General features: G+C 42.7%; 1 protein-coding gene across 1 annotated transcript in view; it reads left to right on the plus strand.

Moving 5' to 3' along the window:
• Positions 1-17,613, plus strand: part of LOC132820048 (uncharacterized) — a 172,105-nt gene that overhangs the window by 146,198 nt on the left and 8,294 nt on the right. The gene's annotated exons all lie outside the window — the stretch shown is intronic.

Raw genomic sequence — 17,613 nt, forward strand, 5'->3', positions numbered from 1 at the left:
ACTCTGACCAATAAAGGAAAGCATACCAAACACCACCTTCACTATCCTATCTACCTGTGACTCAACTTTTAAGGAGATATGAACCTGCACTCCAAGGTCTCTTTGTTCAGCAACACTCCCTAGGATCTTACCATTAAGTGTATAAGTCCTGCTAAGATTTGCAGCACCTCGCATTTATCTGAATTAAACTCCATCTGCCACTTCTCAGCCCATTGGCCCATCTGGTCCAGATCCTGTTGTAATCTGAGGTAGCCCTCTTCACCACTACAACTCCAAGTTTGGTGTCATCTGCAAACTTACTAACTGTACCTCTTATGCTTGCATCCAAATCATTTATGTAAATGACAAATAGTAGAGGGCCCAGCACTGATCCTTGTGGCACTCCACTGGTCACAGGCCTCCAGTCTGAAAAACAACCCTCCACCACCACCCTCTGTCTTCCCCCTTTGAGCCAGTTCTGTATCCAAATAGCTTGTTATCCCTGTATTCTATGAGATCTAACCTTGCTAATCAGTCTCCCATGGGGAACCTTGTCGAATACCTTACTGAAGTCCATATAGATCACACCTACTGCTCTGCCCTCATCAATCTTCTTTGTTACTTCTTCAAAAAACTCAATCAAGTTTGTAAGACATGATTTCCCATGCACAAAGCCATATTGACTATCCCGAATCAGTCCTTGCTTTTCCAAATACATGTACATCCTGCCCCTCAGGATTCCCTCCAACGAGGGAATCCTGAGGGACACCACCGAGGTCAGGCTCACTGGTCTGTAGTTCCCTGGCTTGTCTTTACCGCCCTTCTTAAACAGTGGCACCACGTTTGCCAACCTCCAGTCTTCCGGCACCTCACCTGTGACTATCGATGATACAAATATCTCAGCAAGAGGCCCAGCAATCACTTCTCTAGCTTCCCACAGAGTTCTCAGGTACACCTGATCAGGTCCTGAGGAATAAACCATCTTTAACTGTTTCAAGACATTCACCACTTCCTCCTCTGTAATCTGGACGTTTTGCAACCATCTATTTCCCTACAGTCTATATCTTCCATATCCTTTTCCACAGTAAATACTGATGCAAAACATTCATTTAGTATCTCCCCCATTTTCTGTGGCTCCACAAAAAGGCCGCTTTGCTAATCTTTGAAGGACTCTATTCTCTCCCTAGTTACCCTTTTGTCCTTAATATATTTGTAAAACCCCTTTGGAATCTCCTTAATTCTATTTGCCAAAGCTATTTCATGTCCCCATTTTGCCCTCCTGATTCCCCTCTTAAGTATATTCCTACTCTCTTTATACTCTTCTAAGGATTCACTCGATCTGTCCTGTCTACACCTGACATATGCTTCCTTCTTTTTCTTAACTAAACCCTCAATTTCTTTAGTCATCAGCATTCCCTATACCTACCAGCCTTCCCTTTCACCCTGACAGGAATATACTTTCTCTGGATTCTTGTTATCTCATTTCTGAAGGCTTCCCGTTTTCCAGCCGTCCCTTTACCTGCGAACATCTGCCTCCAATCAGCTTTCAAAATTTCTTGCCTAATACTGTCAAAATTGGCCTTTCTCCAGTTTAGAACTTCAACTTTTAGATCTGGTCTATCCTTTTCCATCACTATTTTAAAACAAATAGAATTATGGGCGCTGGCCCCAAAGTGTTCCCCCACTGACACTTCAGTCACCTGTCCTGCCTTATTTCCCAAGAGTAGGTCAAGTTTTGCACCTTCTCTAGTAGGTACATCCACATACTGAATCAGAAAATTGTCTTGTGCACACTTAAGAAATTCCTCTCCATCTAAACCTTTAACACTATGACAGTCCCAGTCGATGTTTGGAAAGTTAAAATCCCCTACCATAACCACCCTATTATTCTTACAGATAGCTGAGATCTCCTTGCAAGTTTGTTTCTCAATTTCCCTCTGACTATTGGGGCATCTATAATACAATCCCAATAAGGTGATCATCCCTTTCTTATTTCTCAGTTCCACCCAAATAACTTCCCTGGATGTTTTTCCAGGAATTTACTTCCCTCAGCACAGCTGTAATGCTATCCCTTATCAAAAATGCCACTCCCCCTCCTCTCTTGCCTCTCTTTCTATCCTTCCTGTAGCATTTGTATCCTGGAACATTAAGCTGCCAGTCCTGCCCAGCCCTGAGGCATGTTTCTGTAATTGCTGTGATATCCCCGTCCCATGTTCCTAACCATGCCTTGAGTTCATCTGGCTTCCCTGTTAGGCCCCTTGCATTGAAATAAATGCAGTTTAATTTATTAATCCTACCTTGTCCCTACCTGCCCTGATAGTTTGACCCACTTCTGTTCTCAGCTGTACCCATCTCAGATCGATCTCTTTCCTCACTATCTCCCTGGGTCCCATCCCACATTACTAGTTTAAATCCTTCCAAGCAGTTCTATCAAATTTCCCTGCTGGTATATTAGTTCCCCTTCCTATTTAGGTGCAATCCATCCTTTTTGTAAAGGTAATTTCTACCCCAAAAGAGATTCCAATGATCCAAAAATGTGAATCCTTCTTCCATACACCAGCTCTGCCATGCATTCATCTGCTCTATCCTCCTATTCCTGCCCTCACTAGCTCGTAGCACTGGGAATAATCCAGATATCACTACCCTTGAGGACCACCTTTTTAAATTTCTGCCTAACTCTCTGTAATCTCCCTTCAGTGTCTCAACCTTTTCCCTTCCAATGTCGTTGGTTCCAATGTGTACAATGACCTCCCGCTGGCCCCTTTCCCCTGTGAGAACATTCTGCACCCTCTCTGAGATATCCTTAATCCTGGCACCAGGGAAACAACACACCATTCATTTCTGCTACTAATCTGCCAGTCTCAACTCTTTGATTTTAAACATGATTTCTCACTACTTTTTGATCTTCTCCAAAATAATCATCTCTTAAAGAGTGTCATATATTTGATCTTTTTTCAATGCTGGTACCCATCTATCAAAGTTTGCTTTGTCTGATCCTTTCAAACTTTATGAATGTTTGACCAAGTTTCCTCCTTAGATTCCTAAAATGTTGTCTGAAGGCTTCTGATCCTAGCTCAAATTCACTTAAGATGGCTTCTTTCACCACCTCATACTCCCCAGATTCCTTCTCTGATAGTGATGTAAATACCTCACTGGTTCTACCTAACAACTTTGTTTGGATCAACAATACTCACATGGTCACTGGCCATTTCAAACGTTTAACCACTTTATCAAATGAAATGAAAAAGGCTTCTACATCCTTCTTGACAAGTTTAGACAATGTTTGGACATATTTAAACAGATCCCCACTGGACCTTTAGGTAAGATGGGATTGTTCTCCATCACTCATCACTACTCCTGTCTTTCACCTCTACCTCTGCCATTTCAGTTCCAACCTCCTGAAGTTCAAAAGTTTGCCCTTTCCTCACAGACACAGACAATCCCAACTATAGCTTTTTATGGTCATTCCAAAAGCTATGCCTTGCCTTGTTTCTGTAAAACTCCCAAAGTAACTTATTCCATTGCCTGGAAACTTTTAGTGACTGAAAGAGCTATCATTATACAAGGCACACCCTATTTAAACTAACTGAATTCAAAAATTATCTTTAAGTCCAATAATTGTAAACACCATTAGAGATTTTGATCCTGACAGGCAATCCAATTTGTTATGGGCCAGACCAAATCCCGACAAAATATGACGAAGATAGCCTACACCCTTTTTTTTCGTATTATTAAAGGCAGTTACCAGGCATTGCCTTCCGGATGCAGTTTGAATGGTCAAACTACGGGTCTTGAAGCAGAACACACATTATTTTAACTATAATCAAAATACAACAATAAAAGAAGAAATTGGGGTAACTCTGTTGGAAACTTAACAGAATAATAGATTATTTTATTACTAAACAGAAACTGTTCCCATGTAGTAAGATTCCATAAAGAGACCCTTGGCAATGGTAAATTCAGTAAATAAATGGACTTTAATGCAATTCTAGCAGCAGGAAGAGAACACCCCCAACCCACCAGATTTTATCTTTAACAGCGAGAGACAAAACAGCTTCCATATCCAGGTTCAAGAGCCCAGCAACTGTCCCTGAGAAGCTAAAACTAAAAATCCTGGTTCTGTGGGAGCTTGACCCTACCCTTTCAGGCAGCTTCTATTGTTTCACCTTGAAAAAAAACACCCACAACCTCACAAGCTGTTCATTTTATTAGCTTTGAGCAACCTGTTAGGTATCGCTGTCTCAACCTTTCTTCATTTTATAAAAAAGGACAAAATACACCTCTTCATTCCATTGTATTATCACAATAAATAGGAAAACAAGTTAAGAAGGAAACTTAAGGAGGCTAGAAAAAGACAAAGATGGGATCAGTAAGTTGACAAAGATGTGACAAATGTAGGAACATATAAGATTGTTCATTTTGGCAGGAAGAATGCAAAAAAAAAATCTTATCCAATTGGTGAAGGAGTTCTGAGCTCTAAAATGCAGGGGTACCTTACTGCATGAATCACAAAAATAGTTAATATGCAGACTTAGCGTGTAGTTGGCAAAGCTAATAGAATATTATAGTTTATTGTGGGGGGTATTGAATACAAAAGGAGCGAGGTTCTAGTTCAGTTATGCAGGGCATTAGTGAGACTGCCTGTGTACAAGCAACTTATTTAAGGAGGAGGTAAATGCATTGGAAGCAGTGTTGACTAATCTTATCAGTCTAATACTGGGAATGTGTATGAAACCAATTGGACAGGCTCGGCTTTTATCTGCTGGACTGACCATTTACGATCCCGATGGGTCTTCATGGAAGAAATTAGAACTATGTCTCAGAAATGAGCCGTGCCCATTTAAAATATGTGAGTATTTTTGTCGTTCTCACAAAAGATGGAGAGTCTTTGGAACTCTCTTCATGAATTCGTGGTGGAGACAATGTCTTTGCATACTTCGTAAGATCAAGTTCAATAGATTCTTGTTAAGTAATGAATGAAAAGGTTATCAGGGTTGTGCAGGAATGTGGATTGAGATAACAGGCAGGTCAGGCATGATCATCTTGAATGGCAATGATGGGTCACAAGGCAGAATGGATGACTCCTGCACCTTTTTCACATGTTCCTATTTCACCTAACCACAATCCCTCTATTCTGTTGGCAAAGTCTGGATCCGATAATTATAATTGCAGAATAAACTAAACTGACCTTCACAAATTAGAGGAGATTGGGCCTGAAGAGGTTTTAAGTTCCATTAAATATTGTGACGTCTTATAAGAAAATTTTAAGTTAGTTAAGTGAACTTCTGTTTGAGGGGATATAATTTAGTTTTGAGTTGTGCGCTAGAGTGGTTTTTAGGTGGATATTGTGTAGGTCTCAGGTTAACTGAGTTCTTTTGGTCAAAGTTGCAACAATGATTTGTTAGTACAGCAACAATAGCCATTGAATGCTTCAGGCATAAATGTTTTGAAACAACATTGATAAATGTTACTATGATATGATATTCAAATTACATCAATACAAACAATTAGTGCAGTTTAGTTCCTAAGCTCAGTGTGATAGCTCTGGCTCTCTAGGCTCCCAATATGGTGATAGGAGTTACAAGTTTCACAGGTGAATTATAAAGTTTGAAGGGAAGTTGTTCCACTTTTATACTATACAGTACATTGCCCAGCATATAGTCATGGTATCTCACCAACTTTATTACAGACGAAACATTTTAGACAGCAGGAAAATAAAAGGTTACTCACTTCTCCAACCTATTAGTCTTTACATGTTTCCTTAATGCTAGTTTCCATGATGGCCTTGAATGTAGGTTGTAGCAGTCTTGGAACCAGCCTGTGTCCTAGCTGCAGAAATTTGTAATATGAGCCATCTTCACAGATGCTGCATCCATGACCTTCCCTCCATCTAAGGTCAAGAGTGGAGCATCTACTGTTGATCACAGAATTTGAGCTCTATTTGTGACTCCTCAGTCTCAATTCATATGCAGTGTGACCTTGATTCTATTCAGGCTTGGCCTGATATGTTTAACTAACATTTACACCAAACAAGTGCCAGGCAACGACTGTCTCAAAACCAGAGGGACCTGAATGTTAAATATGCATATTTTGAAGCTAGAAGGGCAGGTTGAGATGGTGGTTGCAAAAAGTAAATAGGCTCTGGGCTTTCCGAATGGAAAACTGTTATGGTCACAACTGGACATTTGGAAAGACTTTATGAAGCATTATCAGAAGATGTGAAGGCATTAGAGAGCATAGCGATAAAATTCACAGGAATTGATTCTAGGGGGAAGGAACTTGAGTAAATTAGATCGATTGCAGAACTCCAGCCTGTTCTCCTTGGGGAAGAGAAGATTAACAGAATACTTGATCATTATATTCCAAATCATGAGAAGTTTGGACAGAATGGATAGTGAGAAAGTGTTCTTATTGATGAAGAACAGAGGACATCGATAGACAGCAATTGACAAAAGAGGCAGTGGTGGCATAAGGAAAATGTATCTACCGTTGGACTTTGGCTCAATCTACCAATTTATTTTCTTCTATGTGTGAGCCCAGTCCTGCGTGCTCTTTAAATAAAGCAATAGGAGAAGATCTTCAATCTTACACTTTTGGTTTTATTCTAGCAGTAAGTGGATAAAGTATACAGAGCTCTGGGTCTAAACCTTTCTGTCCCTGACAAACTACTAAGTAAGTCAGTTCACAAAGAACAAAGACGTATTCCTGCCCCGACCCAGTCTTTTATACCATACAAAACATCATTCCATCACTCAAGTGAGATTGTCTTCTAATTGGCTGTTGCTCTGACTGCATTCCCCGCCTTCTCACATTCCCGGATGTCCGATCCCACGTGACCCTCCTTTGTCTCAGAAAAGGAGCACCACGCGGCCTCCTTTCGGGCACGAAACAGCAGACTCGCACACTTCTGGGGCGCGAAACGGCCGATCACGTGACCTCCCGGCACTCTTCCGGAGCGCGAAACAGGGAGACCACGTGACCGCCCCCTCGTCTCGGAGCATCACGTGATCATCCTCTGCGCACGCATCAGAGGACCACGTGACCTCCGAACGCCAAGAACACGCCCACTCGCAGTCAGAATCCATTCTACCGGTAAGCCTTTTATTTATTTATATATATATATATATATATTTACAACTCCCCCTTTTGGTCTCATGAAAATGAGACCAACAAACCGGTTTTATGCATCACATTCGCTCTTCGATGCATAGACCTCCCCTCTTGCCAGAGCCATGGTTTCCGCCTCCATCTGTGACATCTGGTAGGGCGGGGGCACCTTCCCTTCAATTGCTGTAATAATTACCCTGTTCAACAAAGATCTGACACAGGGGATACAACAACATCCACACAACACGAACACAATGATCATACCAACGAGGGACATAAACACAGACACAATTAATCCTTTCCATTTCCCTACCTAGGAATCGAAAATACCTCCTAGAGGTTGTCAATACCTGAATGTTCTTGCATTTCTTCAGACAAAGTTCTTAGTCCATCCAGGGCTCTGGTTACCGAGCCATCAGGTGCTGTATTGTTGGGGATGAACGTACAACATTGATCTCCAAACAGAGCACACTCCCCCCTTTTTCTGCCAGCAACATATCTAAGGCCATTCTATTTTGTACTGTCATCAATGAGGTCACTGCCAGTTGTTCAGAGAGTCCCGCCACCGTGTCTCTAGTTCTATTGGCTAGCCTGAGTACATTGTAATGTACATAATTAATTCGATCAACGTTTTTATTCGGCGTAACTGGGAATAAAGCACTAATAATTGGGAGATTCTCAAGTCCTGTTGCTACCTGTTCTACCAACTTATATTCATCAGGTACGCTGCGGGGAACCTCTGTTACAAAATAAAAGCTTCTGTCATCAATTCCACAATAAATCTGTACCTTTTCAGAACCAGGATTAATGTCGAATCTTGTCAGGGTTAACAAGAGTGGATTTTTTAGCTCTGAGAAATGATCAAGTTGCCCCTTTGTCAGGCTCACATGGTCTCTAACCTCCCATCTATTATCCGAGGGTGACGACTTCTTAGGTGTCCATTGTACCCCAATCCATGTTACTACATTATCCCACGACGGGCATGGGTCATAGTAAATAGTGTAGATACAAAGATATACATCATACTCCCTCCAGTTCCCTGTATTTTGGCCACAGTCAATTACTTGACATAAGTCAAACTGGTATATTGTATCACACTTTTTATCATGTCTAATGTGTACCTGGCTCCCTTAACATTTGTCCATCTCTTGTCCTGTTAATCTCTTATTCCTGGGACACTGTACCTCGCGGTCGATGCCCTTATTAACAGTATCATAACACTTATACATAAAATAGTAAAAATCCCAACCTTCACAGCCTAGGATAATGTGGGCTAGTTACTAAAATAAACATGATATTCGTTACACAAAAATTAACAGTTTTAGACAGGGCGGCACGGTGGCACAGTGGTTAGCACTGCTGCCTCACAGCGCCTGTAGACCCGGGTTCAATTCCCGACTCAGGCGACTGACTGTGTGGAGTTTGCACGTTCTCCCCGTGTCTGCGTGGGTTTCCTCCGGGTGCTCCGGTTTCCTCCCACAGTCCAAAGATGTGCGGGTCAGGTGAATTGGCCATGCTAAATTGCCCATAGTGTTAGGTAAGGGGTAAATGTAGGGGTATGGGTGGGTTGCGCTTCGGCGGGTCGGTGTGGACTTGTTGGGCCGAAGGGCCTGTTTCCACACTGTAAGTCTAAGACCCTTCTACTCTTTTTCTGTTCTTATTTGTTCTAGAGTTCTCGTTGGCGGTTCCGTGGCTGCACACTGGCTCCAATGGTACCAAGTGTCTCCTTTCCCTTGTAGTCGAACCGCATGAGATGTCCTTTCCGCCACCTTGTAGGTGCTGTCTACTGTGGCTCCGACCACTTCCGTTTGATCACCTTCAGCAGGACCCACTCTGTGGTGGATGGTGCCTGGCTCTGTAGGTCCCCCTTTTCCGATCCAACCTGTTTAGAAAAAGCTGAGACCAAAGCTGTTAGTTGGTCATAATAAGGTTTGTACCTTATAGAGGCTCTTCCCTCTAACATCTGTACTCCAGCTCCTGGTCCCGGGAACTGCTGCCCTGTGGTTAGCTCGTACGGGGTAAACCCTGTAATAGAGTTTAGTGAGCTTTTAATGGACATTAAGGCTAAAGGTAGGGCATCCACCCAGCTTAACTTCGTTTGTGCACACACTTTTCCTATTTTCCCCTTTATGGACTGGTTCATTCTCTCCACTTTTCTCTGTGACTGAGGATGGTACACCGTTCCAAGCGCGTGTTTCAATCCTAAAGCTGCTTCTAGTTCTTGCAGGTCTTTATTCTTAAAATGTGTGCCATTATCTGACCTGACTTTCTTTGGAAACCCATGCGTTGGAATATATTGGTTTATCAAAAATTTGATCACTGTCTTTGCATCTTCCTTTTTCACAGGTATCACTTCTGGCCAACCAGTGTATGCATCCACTGCTACCAAAAGGTACCTGCATCCGTTTACTCTCTCTACCATGTCAGTATAGTCAATCACTATTTCCTGACCTGGCATTCTTGGGAGAGGAAATTTTCCTTCTTGTGGTTTCACTGTTGCTTTTACATTATATTCTGAACACGTTTTACATTTTCTGATATAATTTTCAATCATTGCCTGTAGTTCAGCCAATTGGGCTGATGCTTTGCCTGTCACTTTTCCTATCAACACTTCTTCAAATCCCTCACTTGTCTGTCGCACCACTGCATAGATTGCTTTAAGTCCTTCAGTTGGATGTCTGTAATAACAACCATCTGTGAACAGCACTTCTTCTGGGTCTACTAATGGAATTGCCTATAAATCTGGCCTAACTTTGGCGTCTCTCTGTGCCCTTTCCTGACACATGTGGCTCTCCTCCCATGTTATCAGCCATGTTAATTCCTTGTTAATGTTAATGTGTAAAAATTATATGTGATGCACTCAGGATTTTCTCTAACCTGATCTGCCGCAGTGACATCATTGTAAAGGCTGTTGAGTTCACATAGGCCACTATATTATGTGTCGTCAATACTGTTAGTGAATGTCCCATGACTATATGTACTACCTTTTGAAGAATCTTTACTACCCCTGCTGCATGTCTTGTACATGGCAGGTATCTGTCCTCTATTGGGTCAAGGGTAACACTTACATACATCAGCACCTGCCTGCCTCCCCCTTTTTTCTGAAAAAGAACACCATTTATTGTGTGTGCTTTTTCAGAAATAGAGGAAAAAATGTCTCTTTGTAATCCAGGACCGCTAAATCAGCAGCCCGCGTTCGGGCCTGTTTAAGAGATATAAAACTTTCGTCTGCCTCCGTGGTCCACTGCAAATGGGCCAACAAATTTCTCATGCCTTGCTCATTTACCATGGCCCTTAGAGGGAAAGTATGCTCCCCATATAAGGGAACAAATTGTCTCCTGTATCCTGCCAACCCAAGAAATGAGAGCATGTCTTTTACAGTGACTGGTTTGGCATGATGCAGGATAGAGGATCTATGGGATGGAGACACACCTGTTCCCTTACCGGAAATAACTCTACCCAAAAAAGACACCGTCCGTCAGCAGCATTGTAATTTAGCCCGTGAAACTTTAAAACCGGCGTTATACAAGAGTAACAGCAACGACTTTGTAACTGCCAAACAAGTAACATGGTGGGGTGCCGCCAAAAGAATGTCATCCACATATTGGATCAATACCACCCCGTCTGGGAGCATCAGATCCTTCAGCTGCTGTTTCAGTACCTGATTAAACACCCCAGGCGACAAAATGAACCCTTGAGGAACCCTTGTATAACGAAGTTGTTGGCCTTTATAGGTGAACGAAAAAATGTCCCTTAAATGATCAGCTAGGGGCAAACAGAAGAACGCGTTGGCCAGAACAATGCACAAGAACCACTTATGGTCAGGGGTCAGCAGTATAGGGGTTTGGGACTGGAACTATCGGAGTAGAAACAACACTGTTGATCTGTCTAAGATCATGCACCATCCTATGTTTGCCTGTATTCTGCTTCTCTACAGGTAAGATAGGAGTGTTCCAGGCTGACTGAGAGGTTTCTAGCACCCCTGCTGCTACCAATCCTTCAACTGTGTTGGCGATGCCGGCTTCAGCCTCTGGTTTGTGTGGGTATTGTCTCTGCCAAATCAGAGTGTGGTCTATTAAATCGAATGTGATTGGCGTGGCTTGTTTGCAGTAACCAACATTCCTCGAACCTGCTGACCACAAGGCATCCAGTAGTGTATCAAGCATCGCTGCAGCCTGTGGATGGTCTGTTTTTTTCCTGCCATGAAACCTTTCAATCTGCCTATGTTCCAGCAACACCTTGTCAGTTGTTCTGTGCATAAGTCTATAAGGTTCAACTGAGGGTGAATATTGCAAGCCGGGTAACTGAGTCCAAACCCAATCAATTAGCTCTATCAAGCATTTGGACGTAAGTCCCAGATCTTTGGCCTGATATTCAGCATGCACTGCCAATGTGAAATGCGGTATAGCTTCTTCAGACATCTCATGCCATTCCAACTGTTCCGGAGTTAGTTCCACAACACCCACAACACCTTCTATCCCTTACAGAATGCACTTTAGGAAATATCCCATTAAGGTCCTTCTAGGTGTTGATAGAATGCATGCTGATAGATTTTATTGTCATCTGTCGTAATATAGGGTCACATGAAGGGATTCTGCAGGACGAGCATAGGGATGCAGCATCTGAGCCCAGGGTCGCCATTGGTTGTACAAAAACTGTATGCCATTATTCTACCCTTCCTCAGATTCAAGGAGTCCCCAGTATATATCTGCCCACTGCCCTTGGTGGTGTGTCTAGTGATAATATCATTTGGGGTCCAGAGTGAATCATCGACATAGAACAATTAACAGAGTATCCATTTGGAAAGATCACTATGAGTCTGTCTGGTCCACACAGAACCAAGACCCCGCATCTCACCAGCAAGTCACGTCCCATCAAATTCATAGGGTATGCAGGTGATGAAACATACTGATGATAAAAAGTCTGTCCAGTGATCAGTAGCGATGTCAAAGGCAGATTAGGAGGCTGATTTAAGGGGACATACTGTCCTCGGATCAATCCCTGACGTTCCTGGGGCCCCCACAGCAAGAGATAGTTTTCTTCTCCAATGCCTAGGTTGGCCACATTCAAAACAAGTGTTCGGTGGCTAACCTCTGACTCCTCCACAGCCCCTTCCTCTATCATGCATTCGTCCTGGAACACCTCTTGGCCTGCCCCCATAAAGGGGGTAGTATGGCATCGAATCAGGTGCCGGGTCTAGACTCGGCAGATTGGTTTTGTGGCGACGGCTGCTGCACCATCTGATTAGTCGTCTTTTGGGAGGCCTTCTTTGTTTCATTAACCTTTTGTCTAGCCTCATCAAGCTGTAACTTCAGCAACTACACTTGAGCTGACTCATTGCTCTGTTTACCTTCATTCTGTTTTGTCCTATATCGCTTCATGTGATGCATCAAATGTTTTTCCCACTGTTCTGTAGAACGCCCTGGGATATCAGGATTACTCTCCATTGCCTCTTTTACTTCCTTAGGTATCCCTGCCATAACAGCATTCCTAAATAACGTGGTCTGTAGCTGACCTGACCCCGGATGTCTTCCCGCAATATCTGTCCACGTGACTTTACATCTAGCCAAAAAGGCAGGCATATCCTCACCCTCCTTCATTGTGAAGGTGAGCGAGTGCATCGCCCCCGGTGGAGTTGGGAATCTATCCCTCCTAGCCCTTCCCACACAGGTGGCATGCTGCACAAATGGGTCCGAGTCAGGTACTAAGGTGGTCCCCACAGACACTTCAATCTGCTGTACCTCCCACATACTCAGTTGTTTGCCCAATAATGCTCTCCAATCGCCCATGGCCAACTTGAAGCCTAGTCTGTATTGGCAAAATTTAGTCATCCAGGGTCCCCCTCCCTCCATGGGTGGGGGCATTTTATCCAAAATACAATTCATATCCATATAGGTAAAGGGCTGATACACATCCCCCGTAAAAGAGCCTTTATAAACAAGAGGCAGTTGGTGCTGATATTTTATGGGCTGCCGCAATATCTCCCTCCGTCGCAAATCATAACTGTTTTCAAACAGAGGCTGTACCCTGAATGGGCCCTGTTCAGTATGCATGGTAAATGACCCTTTAAAGTGACAGGGTATGTGTTTGGACCGCCCCCTGGGCGGAACTCATCGTCTTCACTATCTGAGCTACTCCTTGACTCCTCCTCTCTCCTTTCTCCTCGCCTTCTTTTGTCCACTTTCTTCTAACCAATATCGACCCTTTCTTTCCCTTCACATGCTCTTCTACTTATAATCTAACCTGCTCTCTTCTGCTTTTCCCAAAAACGGTGACAATTTCTTCCTCTCCTCACCTTTAGGGACTTTGCCCTGCTTTTATAAATCTTCCCAAATCTTACCATATTTCTCCATTATTGTTTTTTGTTTGTTCTTTGCAAGCCCACTAATTAACTGACTTCTAAATTTACCCCACTGCTGTTTTACGGACAACATTAAATCAGAAGAACATCCTGCGTTTTCTTCACACTCTTTATCAAATTCCCCTACCATTTTATGTATTTCTGTTTTTTTTAAATCCTCCTGCCCAATAACCAATCAATTTATATTTAATATAGCTGAACAACCAACCCAATCAAAAACAAATCCGGTTGCCAATCAATCTGTATAAAATACACCCGAACAACTGACTATTACAGTTAAAGTAATCAGCAGTTTTGTTATCACCTTTAAGTTTCTACTGCCTACTCTTTCCTCACTGAGACACCACCATCTTTGTCTCAGAGACATCACTGGCTTTTCTACTACCCTCCGTACATTCCCAATATAATTTTAAAACTTACAACACATCAATCATCAACCAAAATTCGTGAGCGGTGCTTTTATGAGATCCTGCTCAAAGGACTTTAAACCTTCTCACACTTACGTACCTTGGTGCTTTTATGAGGACGGTAACCCCATGGGACTTTAAACCCGTACGTATTAAATCAACACTTGTGAGCGATGCGTTTATGAGATCCTGCTCAAAGGACTTTAAACCTTCTCACACTTACGTACCTTGGTGCTTTTATGAGGACGGTAACCCCATGGGACTTTAAACCCGTACGTATTAAATCAACACTTGTGAGCGGTGCTTTTATGAGATCCTGCTCAAAGGACTTTAAACCTTCTCACACTTACGTACCTTGGTGCTTTTATGAGGACGGTAACCCCATGGGACTTTAAACCCGTACGTATTAAATCAACACTTGTGAGCGATGCGTTTATGAGATCCTGCTCAAAGGACTTTAAACCTTCTCACACTTACGTACCTTGGTGCTTTTATGAGGACTCTAACCCCATGGGACTTTAAACCCGTACGTATTAAATCAATACTTTATCCACTTACTATTACTAAGACACTTGCAGTCTAATGACAACAATCAATTTAGTATCTCCAATCGCAGAACTTCGAGATAAACAGGTGTCTGCTCACCTTTTGTTTTATGCAGCGCCGTTTGTTGTTGTCGTCAGACGTCAGTGTCCGTTGTTTCTATTTTTCTCTCTTTTACAGCACTTCGTCTGTATCACGTCGGGGTCGCCAATTGTTGGACTTTGGCTCAATCTACCAACTTATTTTCTTCTATGTGTGAGCCCAGTCCTGCGAGCTCTTTAAATAAAGCAATAGGAGAAGATATTCAATCTTACACTTTTAGTTTTATTCTAGCAGTAAGTGGATAAAGTATACAGAGCTCTGGGTCTAAACCTTTCTGTCCCTGACAAACTACGAAGTAAGTCAGTTCACAAAGAACAAAGACGTATTCCTGCCCCTGACCCAGTCTTTTATACCATACAAAACATCATACCATCACTCAAGTGAGATTGTCTTCTAATTGGCTGTTGCTCTGACTCCATTCCCCGCCTCCTCGCATTCCCGGATGTCCGATCCCACGTGACCCTCCTTTGTCTCAGAAAAGGAGCACCACGCGGCCTCCTTTCGGGCGCGAAACAGCAGACTCGCACACTTCCGGGCGCGAAACAGCTGATCACGTGACCTCCTAGCACTCTTCCGGAGCGCGAAACAGGGAGACCACGTGACTGCCCCCACATCTCGGAGCATCACGTGATCATCCTCTGCGCGCACATCAGAGGACCACGAGACCTCTGAAAGCCGAGGGCACGCCCACTCGCAGTCAGAATCCATTCTACCGGTAAGCCTTTTATATATATATTTACACTACGCAGTGAGTGTTTAGAATCTGGAAGGTACTGCTTAAGAGAAGAGTGGAGAAAGATTCAACCATGGCTTTTAAAAGAGAATTACCTCATTACAAGAAGACCAATAATTTCTATGCCTATGGGTAAATGGCAAGGTAGTGTGACCAAGGTGGACTGCTCTTCCAGAAAGCCAGCACAGACATGATGGACTGTGTGGCTTTGTTGTGTGTTGTAACCATTCAAGACATTGGTAACACATTTATTCATTAAATGGGGACTAATGTGCAGAAGTTCTTAAATATCATTCCCACTTTCCTCTGTTCCTGATAACTGTGGTGTTGATTTACATGGAGGTTGTGTGAAATTACCATGAGTTTTCAAAGTTTGACAAAAACACACCAGTAACTTGACGCCTTTGGTCACAATCAAGTATTTTAGAAGGTGCTTCAACTGAGTAATGGTCACTTACTGGATGGAGGTGATTAAAGAAAACCACCACATGGAGGGTTAGGGATGAAAATGTATCAGGAATGGGTTTGCATATTAGGGAGTTACTGGATGAGTATATAAATCCCTGAAGTGACAAAAAGTCAAAGCATGGAATGAGCTATTGTAATCTCTGGAGTACTTGTAGGATAGTCATGAAATTTGAAAGGAAAATAAGTTGTGTTGGACCAATCTGTCTTTAACTTGGGGAACTGGCTATGCTTTAAGAAAGAGCTTCAGGAGTTTACTTGTGAGGCATTTTGTTAGCAGTCTGAATAACTCCAAATTAGTTGGTCAGCTGCAAGATTTCCAACAAGCTGAGACTGAAAGAGTAAAATATATGGATTTTATCATTGAGTCTTGATCGGTGTTAAGTATAACTTGTTGACAAGGGTGGGGATTTGAGGAATTGATGAGTCAACATTTTTTAAAGATGTTATTTGGAGGTAGACTCACTTAGGACATTTGTGTCAGATCTTCCTGCACAACATCCATATTTTTGGAACCATAATCTGGGAATTAATCCAAGTACTGATTATCCCACTGCTTTCTCAGTGTATTTCAGTCACCGACGTGGGCAGGACATTTTGTCTCCTATGCATCAAGACATTCTGTGCATTCTCTAAACTCCTGTACTCTCTATGGAATGTTAAAATATTACTGGGAATTGATGCAGAGGGGATGGCCTTTTCAAATATCACTTTGTGCAGTAATAATAAACCTGACCATTGAGGAGCGGTCTCTCTCTAAGCAGAATTAAACACTTCCAAGCAAGGCAACTGTTGATGGACAGGGTGGATAATGCTGACTGCCCAATGTGATCGAGAGTAACACAGCACCACATAACTGAGCTGGCTGCTACACAATGAACAGAAACGGGTGACCTGAGTATGCTTCAGCTGCATTTAAAATTGAGTCCAAGATTTTAATCTTGCTCACAAAAAAATTGTTGAGTTCATAGTTAGTCTCAATTATTTGATCACTGTAAAGTCATACAGAGTCATAGAGCTGTGCAGCTTTGAAATAGACACTTCGATTCAATTCATCCATGTCAACCAGATATCCTAAATTCATCTATTTGCCCATTTGCCAGCATTTGGCCCACATCCCTCTAAACCCTTCCTATTCATATAACTATCTAAATGCTTTTTAAATGTTGTAATTGTATCAGCCTCCACTACTTCCTCAAGCAGCTCAGTCAGTACATACATCACATTCTGTGGGAAAACTCCGTGGTCCCTTTGAAATCTTTCCCCTCTCACCTAAAACCAATACCCTCTAGTTCTGAACTCCTCCAACTTGGGGAAAAGGCATTGGCTATTCAACCTATTCATGCCCCTCATGATTTCATACATCTTTACCAGGTCACTTCTCAGCTTCTGACACTCCAGGGAAAATAGCTCCAGCATATTCAGCCTCCCACCTCCCTCCCTCCCTTCTCCCCCGCCCCCAACTCAAACACTCCAACCCTGGCAACATCCTTGTAAATCTTTTCTGAACATTTTTCAAGTTTCACAAGATCATTTCTATAGCAGGGAGACCAGAATTGAACACAGTATTCCAAAAATGGCCTAACCAATGACCTCCTAACTCTTATACTCAATAAAGGCAAGCATATCAAATGCCTTCTTCACTATCCTATCTGCCTGTGACTCTACTTTCAAGAAACTATGAACTTGCACTCCAAAATTCGTTTGTTCAGCCACATGCCCCAGGATCCTACCATTAGGTGTATAAATCCTGCCCTGATTTGCCTTTCCAAAATGCAGCACCTCACATTTCCTTAAACTAAACTGCTTCTGTCACTCCTTGGCCTGAAACATGTACACTTTGAAGCTAACATTTTGGAACTGTCTCTACAGCTCAAATCTGGCACTGAATTGATGGTGTTACTCAACGGTATCCC

Source organism: Hemiscyllium ocellatum, chromosome 11, assembly GCF_020745735.1.
Source record: "Hemiscyllium ocellatum isolate sHemOce1 chromosome 11, sHemOce1.pat.X.cur, whole genome shotgun sequence".
Classification (NCBI taxonomy): Eukaryota; Metazoa; Chordata; class Chondrichthyes; order Orectolobiformes; family Hemiscylliidae; genus Hemiscyllium; species Hemiscyllium ocellatum.